We start from the raw sequence: 11,066 nt of genomic DNA, 5'->3' as shown, positions 1-11,066 counted from the left end.
ATTTTTATTTCAATAGACTGAAAAGCTTTGCTTTTTTGTGTATTTTCTAATTGCATCTAAATTTTTAAATGTATTAGTTATTACAAAAATATTAGCAAACTGCTGACTCCTGGCAACATCTCTCACCTGGCTAGGGCTGTGCTTTTAGCTGAGGCAAACAAGACCCTGGGCAGAATTTAAAAGGAAACCTAGACAATGAAAAAGCATGTGAAAAACTCTGATTTATTCCTTATGCTCTAAAAGGATACTTGGGGTGTATGCATGACCAAGGAAGACTTTGGGAAGAAGGAAGTACCGGTCATTCATTCTGGTTGACGTTGGCTGTATGCGCAGCAGGAAACAAAAGTTAAAGCTGTCTTGTAAAGTGCCAGATGTTTGAAGACAAATATCCCCGTACTGATCCACTTAGCAAAGAGTGACATAGAAGAAAATCCTCCAAATAAGTAATCATTGGTTGCCCACTAAATTATACTGATCCAGGTCTGACCCATATGAAGCCAGTTTTAAAAAGAAAAAAAAGGAAGTTAACAGAGAACTCAGTTGCTGTATATATCCTAGATATAAAATATTATATATGTATAATATATCCTATGTATTTCAGTATTTGCAATCTATAGAATTAGTATAGAAAAGTAGCTAAGCAAGTGAGCTACAATGAAGAAACTTAAATTCAAAAAAAAAAAAAAAAGAAACTTAAATTCAGCAACAGAAACAAACTTTGATGTGTGTGTGTGTGTGTGTGTGTGTGAAGGAATCTAATACTTGATTTGTTATTATATAAGTTATTAAGGTTCTGTGTCATACAAAGAAGCAAAAGAAAATATGCTACATTCATAATAAAAAGAACAGTTGACAAAAAAATGTTCCTGAGGGGCTCAGATGTGGACTTAGTAGACAAAGAGTATATAAACAATTAAAGGATTATGTGGCTACAAGATCTTACCAAACAAAGACTATCAATGAAGAGAGAAGAATTTGTCTTAGATCAGGCTACTATAACAAAATAACCATAGACTAGATGGTGTAAACAACAGAAAATTTATTTCTTAAGTTCTTGAGCCTGGAAGTCCAAGATCAGAGTGCTGGCAGAAAAGGTATCTGGTGAGGACCCTTTTTCTGGTACCTAGATGGCCATCTTCTCATTGTACTATGATATGAGGAGAGAGAGAGAGCACGCACATGTACATGTATGCAAGAGAGAGACAGAGAGACACAGAAAGACAGAGAGACAGAGGGAGAGAGCACTTTCTCTTGTTTATAAGGGCATCAATTCTATTATGAGGTTTCTAAATATGACCCAATTACCTCCCAAAGATAACCATCTTCTAATACCATCACATTAGGGGTTAGAGTTTCAACTTATAAATTTTTGGGGGACACAAACATTAACTCCATAGCAAAACCAAAACAAAACAATTTGTTTTGAGTCACAAATAGAAATTTTGGACTCAAAAAGTAAATCACTGAACTACAAACTTTACTAGATGGGCTCAATACAGATTTGAGCTATTAGAAGAAAGTATCAGTAAAGTTAAAGATCTCCCAATAGAGATTATAGAGTCTGGAGAACATAAAGAAAAGGAGTGAAGAAAAACGAATAGAGCCTCTGAGACCTATCCCCATCAAGGATATCAGCATGTGAAGAATGGAATATCACAAGGATAAGAGACAGACAAAGGGTCAAAAAGGGTCAGAAAAAATATTTAAGAATATTTGAGGAAACAATGTCAAGAAACTCCTTGAATTTGATGAACAAATGAATCTACACTTTCAAGAACTCAACAAACTTTGAATAGAATAACCCAGACCTAGACACATAGTCAAATTGACAAGTCAGAAATAAAGAAAAGAGTCTTAAAAGCAGCAATAGACAAATGACTTATCATAAACAAAGGCTTCTCTGTAAGGTGAACAAGTGGCTGCTTCTAGGACACAGAAGACAGAAGACAGGGGATGACATATTCAAAGTGCTTGCGGCAAAAACTATTCTTTAAAAGTAAAAGAAAAATTAATACATCTCAGATATATACAAATGGAGAGGGTTTATCACTCATAAGCCTGCCCTACAAGAAAGGCTGAAGGGAGCCTTAGGCTGAAATTAAATGACACTAGACAACAATTCAAATCCATATGAGAAAAACAGCACCGGCAAAGGTCAATGTGTATACAAGATGGTATCAATGACTTTTTTTGTTTTCAACTATTTATTCTTCAATAAGATTGACAACCTTGAACTACAATGACCAAGAAAATAAGAGAAAAGACTCATATTACTAAAATCAGTAATGAAAGATGAACATCATTATTCACCTTACAGAAATTAAAAAGGATTATAAGGGACTACTATAGTCAAAACAGGCCAACAAATCAGATAACCTAGATGAAATGCAAAGATTCCTAAAGAGATAAAAAACAAATAACTACTGAAGCTGGCTCAAGAGGAAATAAATAATCAGAAGAGAACAATCACAAGGGAAAAGAATGCCTTAGTAAATAGAAACCTGCAATAAAGCAAAACCTAGGTTGAAATGCACTTCACTAGTGAATTCCACCAGACATTTAAAGATCTAGTACCAAACTTTCACAAAATTTACCAAAATCCAGAAAAGGGGGAACACTTTTTAACTCATTCTGAGTCTCATATTACCCTGATGTCAAACCCAGTTATCACAAGAAAAAAAGACAACAGACTAATATCACTTATAAGTATAGACACAATATTTATGAACAATACACCTACACAGCACATTGAGCAACATACCATTACTAAGTCAGATTTATCACTGGATAGGAAGAATGGCCTAACATCTGAAAATCAATTAGGGTAATACACTATATTCATAGAATAATGGAAAAATCAGATGAACATCTCAATAGAGACAGCAAAATCATTTGACAAAAATCCAACATGCTTTTATTATAAAAACACTCAACAAACTACAAATAGAGAGAACTTCCTTAATCCAATAGAGGTCATTGGGGAAAATCCCATAGCCAATGTCATACTTAATGTGGGAACACTAAACGCTTTCCCCTAAGATGAAGAACAAGACAAGTATGCCTTTTTCTAGCCATTTCTGTTCAGTATTGCATTGAAGGGTCTAGCTAAGTGCAATTAGGCAAGAGAAAGAAGTAAGAGGCATCGAGATTGAAAAGGAAGATGTACAGCTAACTCTATTTGCTAATTATATGATTTTATATATAAAGAAACCCAAGAATTCCACAATTAGAAATATTAGAAATAATAAGTTGGGCCATAGGCAGAGTGATTAAAAATGGGCACATGATTTGAATAGCTATTTCTCCTAAGAAATGGCTAATATGTCTCCAAATGGCTAAAAAACAAATTGAAAGGGGTACAACATCACAAGTCATTAGGGAAACGTGAGCTAGAATCACATTGTGATACTACTTTGTACACACTAAGATGGTTATAATATGAAAGACAGGCTACCACCTGTCAGCAAAGTTGGAGAGAAACTGAAACCCTCCCACATTGCTGGTGGGAATGTAAAATGATGCAGGGCTTTGGAAAACTGATAGTTGTCAAAAGGTTGAATGTAGAGTTACCAAATGGCCCAAAAATTCCACTCTTAGGTATAGTGAAAGAAGCCAGCCACATAAAAGACCACATACTGCATGATTTCACTTATGTAAAAATGTCCAAACAACACATAGAGAAAGTAGACCAGTGGTTATTAAGGGTTGGGGTGGAGGAAGGATTGGAGAATCAGGACTGGGTTTTTTATGGATGGGGTGATAAACATGCTCCAGGGATGGTGGTTGGACTATGATGCAAATGGATTGAAAAACCACTGAACTGCATAGTGTAAATGAGTGAATTTTATGATGTATGAAATATATCTTCATAGAGGTGTTTAAAATTTTAAAAATTTAGAGTCTCTAGATCATATTGTCTTCCTTCCTCATTTCTTTCTGACATATGGAGTGCGGGTGATCACTTAAACTCTGGTGAGGATTGTTTTGTTTTTAAACATTGTTCCTCCGGCTGGTCTGTTTCAGCCTTACTTTTATTCTAAGGAGATGGCCCTTCTGGTGTGTTTACTAGGACGGCCCCACCTCAACCTGAACTCCAATCTCTGGTAGCTTTTTGTGACATTTATCTGCCTGAGTGGAAAATGGCAAATGTGTGGGTAATGGTGGTAGGGTGGATGGGGAACCTTACCTCATTCTGCTTCCCTTCTTCCAAGACAGAGCCACTCAGTTCTTTCTTGTATTGATTAGTCTCCAAAGTGGTTTAAAGCATTGTATTCTTCATCTTTCCAGATTTTATGTTTCCTGCTGGAGGGATAATAATAACCTGATTCTCAATGACAGGAACCAAAGATCCCTCTGTAATGACTGCTTTTAACACAGAAAATCAGCAGGCCCCTTGAAGCAGACGTCCTTTGTGTTGGCACACCAGAGCACTGCCTCCCCTCCTCGAAGGAAGTGTGTATGTGTATGTTTCAGAAACCATTGGGACTTCTGTTCCAACCATGAGATCTGACTGGGAGCTGCCAATCTCAGCAGCCCACCTCCTGGGATGAGCCAAGCAGAATCCTGTCCAGGTTGGAAACCCTGGAATCAGAGAGGAATATAGTTTCCTGTGCAACTCTTGAAGATGTGAGTCAGAAGCTTCCAGAGGGTACTCTCCCAGTCTTTGGGAAAAGGTAACTTGTAAATAGAAAATATGAAGTCACTGTATTGGGAGGAGAAATAGGGTATTAAAGAAGTCCCAGAGCCATAGAAATCTCTGGTTTTTATTCTTCACTAGTGACACTCTTTCTGTAAAGTTAAATCAATAAATTTGTCTTACTCCTTAAGCTAGTACATGTTTTTGTCTTAAGAAATGAAGCTTTTGATCTGTAGGTTGCACAGCAACTCTTGTGCTCTTTTCACATATTGATTCAGAAAATACATATGTGTATTACTTGTCTGCCCAAGGTTTGGGGATCATTGATATAGGCAATGATTTTCTCCTGGAACAGAATATTATTTATCAAGAGAAACATATGCCTGGATTTAGCTCAGAAAGCCAATTTGGGTCACAGTGCAGCATAGGAAATAGGGAAGAATCAGAAGTCAAAGGAAAGAATCTAAAAGCTCAATGTAAATTAGAGAAATAACAAACCAGGAACTTTGTAAAAGATAGGTGAATGAAGGAAGACAGGTCCAAGAAGTACTACGGATGGAGGATTGAAAAGGCTCCAAAATAGTTGAGAAAAGAAGGATGAAATAAGAATAATTCATAATTTCATAAAACACCAAGGATTGTGCCCAGGAGGGTAGGATAAAAGAATAAATCTTTTGTGTATACTTCCTGGGGATCAGTTCTTGAAAATGCTGGTTCAATCCATATTTCACCCTGTTGCTCCATGGTCTAATCATGGACTGGAGGCATTGGAAACAATTGGAATCCACCCATTCTTTGTTCTTTCCCTATTCTCGCTCTTTGATTGGTCCACTGGAATAGATTGAACTCTCTGTAGGTTTTGAGATGTTAGGGATGTTATAACCACTCTTAACTGTAACTATATGATATAACATTGGAAGTGATACCCAGCTTGTTGGTGGGTAGCAAGTGCTTCTGGAATAATACGGTACATCAGGACGTGATTTCCATTCCTTTAGAATGAGGTGGCACTTTTATATTTCTGCATGTCGCAGAATAAACATGTTTTGTTTTTCTAATCATGTTTTAGATAATAAAAGAAGAAACAATAGCATATATCAACAAACAAATGAAACCATTTCTTGATGAGCTCAATGTTAGAACAATGACAAAACTTTGACTGAAAAATAACCAAGCTGCTCATATGTAACCCTACTGAACGTGTTTTGATCCTTATTTTGTTGTTTTTCTGTCATCTTATCTGTGTCCTAGGAAATTGTATCCTCATGCTTTATTACAATGAGAAGAAATATTTCTGGGATGCGTACAGCTGTGCTCTTGAACTTGTGACATTTAAAGGGCAATAGAATGCTAATGTGACTAATAAAACAGAAAAATGGTTTTATAAAAGGCCATGTGATTATCCTGTTTCTTGTTCACTTATCTTTTAAACTGACTAAATTTGACAACTTAGTTTGTAAAAATTGAAATAAAGAAGCACTGCACATTCAAATTGAAATAACAGTAAAACAAAGACCTTTCAATAAACAGGTTGTCACATTCTTCTCCCTTTTTTGTAAAGAAAAATCTATCAGGAGAGAGGTGAAGAGTGTGTATCTATGAATGTGGTGGTCTATAATGATTTTTGGATTACTCTGGGAGGCAAGAGGTTGCAATACAAAAATAATCCTTCTTTGGTAATTGATTTTTGTACTTTCCTTTGAACACACAAAATTGGTTTCAGGGCTGGTGTATTACAATGTGCCAGTGAGCAAGGATATTGATAACTACAGTACATGAACTCTGCAAGCTATCAGTGGACATTTTTACCCTCAGGGCCTATATCTAGCATATTAAAACAGGTCTCAGTAGCTACAGTAAGTGTATTTGGAGCTGAAAATCAGAGCATTTGGTCTGTCAAAGATAAGTGTACTGAAAGTGGGGGAACACTGAGTAAGGATATTTGAAACAAAGTTAGTCTAGAAGTTCTAGGACATATAGTTACTCTAACTAAAGACTATTTTAGGGAGAAAAGGCATTGAAATCTTTCCTCATTCATGAACTCAATAGGCATTTTATGACTGTATGATAGTCAACAAACACTCGAATAGAGAGGAATGGAGCCATGAACAAGAGCTCATCTCTAACCTCAGGAGTGACTCTTTCCTTTTAAACTTTTAAAAATTTATTTATTTATTTGTTTTTTTTTTTTTTTTAAAGATTTTATTTATTTATTCATGAGAGACACAGAGACAGAGAGAGGCAGAGAGAGGCAGAGACACAGGCAGAGGGAGGAACAGGCCCCATGCAGAGAGCCTGACGTGGGACTCGATCCCGGGTCTCCAGGATCAGGCCCTGGGTCAAAGGCAGTCACTCAACCGCTGAGCCACCCGGGCTGCCCTATTTATTTATTTGTTAATGAGAGACACACAGAGAGAGGCAGAGACATAGGCAGAGGGAGAGAAGCAGGCTCCTTGCATGGAGCCTGATGTGGGACTTGATCTCCAGACCCAGGATCACACCCTGAGCAGATGCTCAACTGCTGAGCCAGCCCGGCATCCCAGGAGTGACTCTTTACAGAAACAACAAGAATCAGTAGATCCCATTGACCTTGACCTCTTATCCTGCTAGTTCTTTTAGCTGAGAAGGAGCCTTTAGTACACTCCTCGGGACATGGAAGCCAGACAATTAATGAGAGGTTTTAAATGAGCCAGTGAACCCTCTGGCTTGGCAGAGCAGGGCAGGGATGCTGGGAACATTTCATAATATGGCTATCCCAGTATGTGTGCATCATTTCTGTTTGCTCCTCTCCAGGTACTCTCTGCTCCTTCTCCACCCTGGGTGAGCTTCAGAAGGCAGCCCTGTGTGGACGAAATTGATGGCAGCCTTCTAGCACTCTGGCTGACGAGAATCACCAGCGTAACCTAGACCTCATTTCCCTGACACCCTCCCTGCTAGGTCAGGGGGTCAGCTGCATAATGGCCTGTCCAGACAGCTGCCTCTTAGAGTCATAGTGGTCCTTTCCAGCATTTGGTAACCATGTCTTCTCTACAGAGCAGCAATGGCCTCCCAATGTTGGAAGCCACAGGATGACTTACCATCCTTAAATTCCATACAATTTTATTAATGGTCCTGTTCCGGGACTTGTCTCAGTTATCCTCTCTGAGTGGACACTCCATATCTTGCCTGACCCTGGCTGATATATGATGGCAGATGCAGCATCTACACGAATAAACCATGCATGGTGAGATTCGACACACCCAATATGACTGTCTGATGAGGGGTCTTTCATAGCCTCCAGTCGCTTAAGTGGGCTTGAGGTGGAGTCTTCGTGTGGGCTACAGTTGGTCTCATTTCAATATTCATTAGGAAAGGGAGGTATGTAGTTGATAATTCACTAAATTTAAAATAATGGAAAAATCATGCTAACCTATTAACGTAGGTCCTTGCTGCTTGAGAGAGAGAGTGACCTTGATGTTGGATATTTAGGAAGCTTGGAAGACTCTAAATAAATAAATTAACAAAGAGTTAAAAATATCTCATAATGTAAACATTTAAAAAAAAATCACAACACTCTGGTGGGAATGTGATCTGGTGCAGCCACTCTGGAAAACTGTGTGGAGGTTCCTCAAAGAGTTAAAAATAGACCTGCCCTACGACCCAGCAATTGCACTGCTGGGGATTTACCCCAAAGACACAGATGCAATGAAACGCCGGGACACCTGCACCCCGATGTTTCTAGCAGCAATGTCCACAATAGCCAAACTGTGGAAGGAGCCTCGGTGTCCATTGAAAGATGAATGGATAAAGAAGATGTGGTCTATGTATACAATGGAATATTCCTCAGCCAATAGAAATGACAAATACCCACCATTTGCTTCAACATGGATGGAATTGGAGGGTATTATGCTGAGTGAAATAAGTCAGTCGGATAAGGACAAACATTATATGGTCTCATTCATTTGGGGAATATAAATAATAGTGAAAGGGAATAGAAGGGAAGGGAGAAGAAATGGGTAGGAAATATCAGAAAGAGAGACAGAACATAAAGACTCCTAACTCTGGGAAATGAACTAGGGGTGGTGGAAGGGGAGGAGGCCAGGGGGTGGGGATGAATGGGTGAGGGGCACTGAGGGGGGCACTTGACGGGATGAGCACTGGGTGTTATTCTGTATGTTGGTAAATTGAGCACCAATAAAAAATAAATTTATTATTTAAAAAAACAACACTCTGCTACTCAATGTTCACTTTTAAATCAACATTTCAATTTGAAATTTGGAAAGATGGTGTTACAGATCAAATGGGTATGCCCAGGCTAATATTTCCATGACCACTGCAACTGGAAGTAAGCCTTCCACAATAAAGAGGTTTTAAATGCTTCTTCCATCACCATGAAGTCTGGAAGACTGATATTGGCAGAGAAAAGCTGCTGGTTTGGCAAAAAATACTACTGTGAAGGTAAAGAAAGACAGTCACACACTATCATTTCTGTTAACTTGTAAAGCCAGCAGCCAGCACTTTGTAGGTCTTGATGGGAGAGGAGAGTCTTAGTTAAACTACCTTTAACGACTGTTTTTTGAGCAACTGGATAAAGTAGATTTTAACCACTTGGGGCAATAAATACTAATGAGACAATTTCGGAAGACATAGTGTATTAGAAGAGTGGACACTGTGGAGATCCAGGGAAGGAAAGAAGAGTGATGTGCATCTCTGTTCTCTTGCAAGAGTTGGCTCAGGATGAAGGAAGAGAGTTATAAGCAAGCCCTGTGCACTGTTTTGTTTTATATGAGACCAAGTCTGTAGTTCACATTGCTACTGTCGTTTTCAATAATTTTCCAAAAGTGATTTTCCCAACTTCAGAAAGTTTCAAGAACTTATGCAGACAGAGTTATAAATATGCTTGCACACATGTCTCTCCCCTCAAACCCTTACCTGTATCTTATTGTAGACAGGGAATGTTGCAGCAAAGCTTTGCAAAGCAAAGTACCTGCCTATCTACGTAATGGGTCTGAAATTGCAACCTCACCACAGAGAGAGGTCCCTACCTGACCCTCCTCTGTCCCAGCTGTGCAGCCCAGGAGCAGATAAGAACTCCAAATGGGGGGGCAGCCCAGGTGGCTCAGTGGTTTAGCGCCGCCTTCAGCCCAGGGTCTGATCCTGGACACCTGGGATCGAGTCCCACATCGAGCTCCCTGCATGGAGCCTGTTTCTCCCTCTGCCTGTGTCTCTGCCTCTCTCTGTGTCTCTCATGAATAAATAAATAAAATATTTTTTTTCAAAGCTTTCCTTTTTTTTAAAGATTTTTAAAATTTATTTATTTATTTATTTATTTATTCATAGGATCCAGCATACCACAATTTAAGAAGAATAAGAAAGCAGTATACTTAAAGTAGGAACACTGAATAAGGATATTTGAAATAAGGATTGTCTAGAAGTCCTAGGATATAGAGTTACTCTAGCTAAAGACTATTTTAGGGAGGAAAGACATTGAAAACCTTCATCATTCATGACCTCAATAGGTCATTCATGACTGTATGATAGTCACCAAACACTCGAATAGGAAGTTAGGAATGGAGCCACGAACAAGAGCTCATCTCTGACCTCAGGAGTGACTCTTTAAATGAACAATTAGAATCAGTAGACCCCAGTGACCTTGACCTAGGTTTGGTAAAAAGTAACAGTAAAATGGTGGATTAAATAGAGCAGCATTTTATTTTCTCTTATATAGGCAGACTACTCGGGGCTGGACCCACATTCCTTCTAGGATGTTATGATGAATAATTTTATGTATAAACTTTGCTAGATCATAGTGTCCAGTTGTTTGGTCAAATGCTAGTCTACATGTTGCTGGGAAAGTATTTTTAGACACGATTAACATTTGGTCAGTTGACTATAAGTAGAGAAGGTCACCTCCATGATGGGAGTGGGCCTCGTCCAATCAGATGGAGGCCCTAAGAGCAAAGACTGAAGTTTGCCAGAGAAGAAGGAATTCTGTTTCCAGACCGTGGCATATTCTGCCTCAATTTCCAGCCTTTGGACTCAAGATTGCAACATCAGTGCTTACCTGAACCTCCAGACTGCTAGCCTAGCTTGCACCATGGATTTTGGACTCGCCAGCCCCATGACTACATGAGCTAGTTGCTTAGTTGCTAGTCCATTGTGGAGAGCAACAGCCATGCCCCTGACTCTTTTTGCTTAACTGAGAGTGGTCCCTGTGCCCAAGCGGGATTCATGGTGTGTGAGGTAAGGGGCTCCTCCTAGCAAAGGCTGTGGCGTAATAATGGAGATGCTGTAACACCTGGGTGGTTCAGCGGTTGAGCATCTGCCTTCAGCTCAGGTTGTGATCCTGGGGTCCTGGGATCAAGTCCCACATCAGGCTCCCTATGAGGAGCCTGCTTCTCCCTCTGTCTATGTCTCTGCCTCCCTCTCTGTGTCTCTCATGAATAAATTA

General features: G+C 39.1%; 1 long non-coding RNA gene across 1 annotated transcript; it reads right to left on the bottom strand.

The window, feature by feature from the left end:
* Nucleotides 1–1,079: 1,079 nt before the first annotated feature.
* On the bottom strand, nt 1,080–10,823 carry LOC140617293 (uncharacterized). The gene is made up of 3 exons (XR_012017539.1): nt 10,680–10,823; nt 4,187–4,302; nt 1,080–1,147 (listed from the first exon to the last, which is right to left on the bottom strand). It is a non-coding gene; the product is annotated as an uncharacterized lncRNA (long non-coding RNA).
* Nucleotides 10,824–11,066: the final 243 nt, after the last annotated feature.

Source organism: Canis lupus, chromosome 1 (assembly GCF_048164855.1).
Source record: "Canis lupus baileyi chromosome 1, mCanLup2.hap1, whole genome shotgun sequence".
Taxonomy (NCBI): domain Eukaryota; kingdom Metazoa; phylum Chordata; class Mammalia; order Carnivora; family Canidae; genus Canis; species Canis lupus.
The sequence above is the reverse complement of the archived record's forward strand: the minus strand, read 5'-3'. Positions and strand labels throughout refer to the sequence as shown.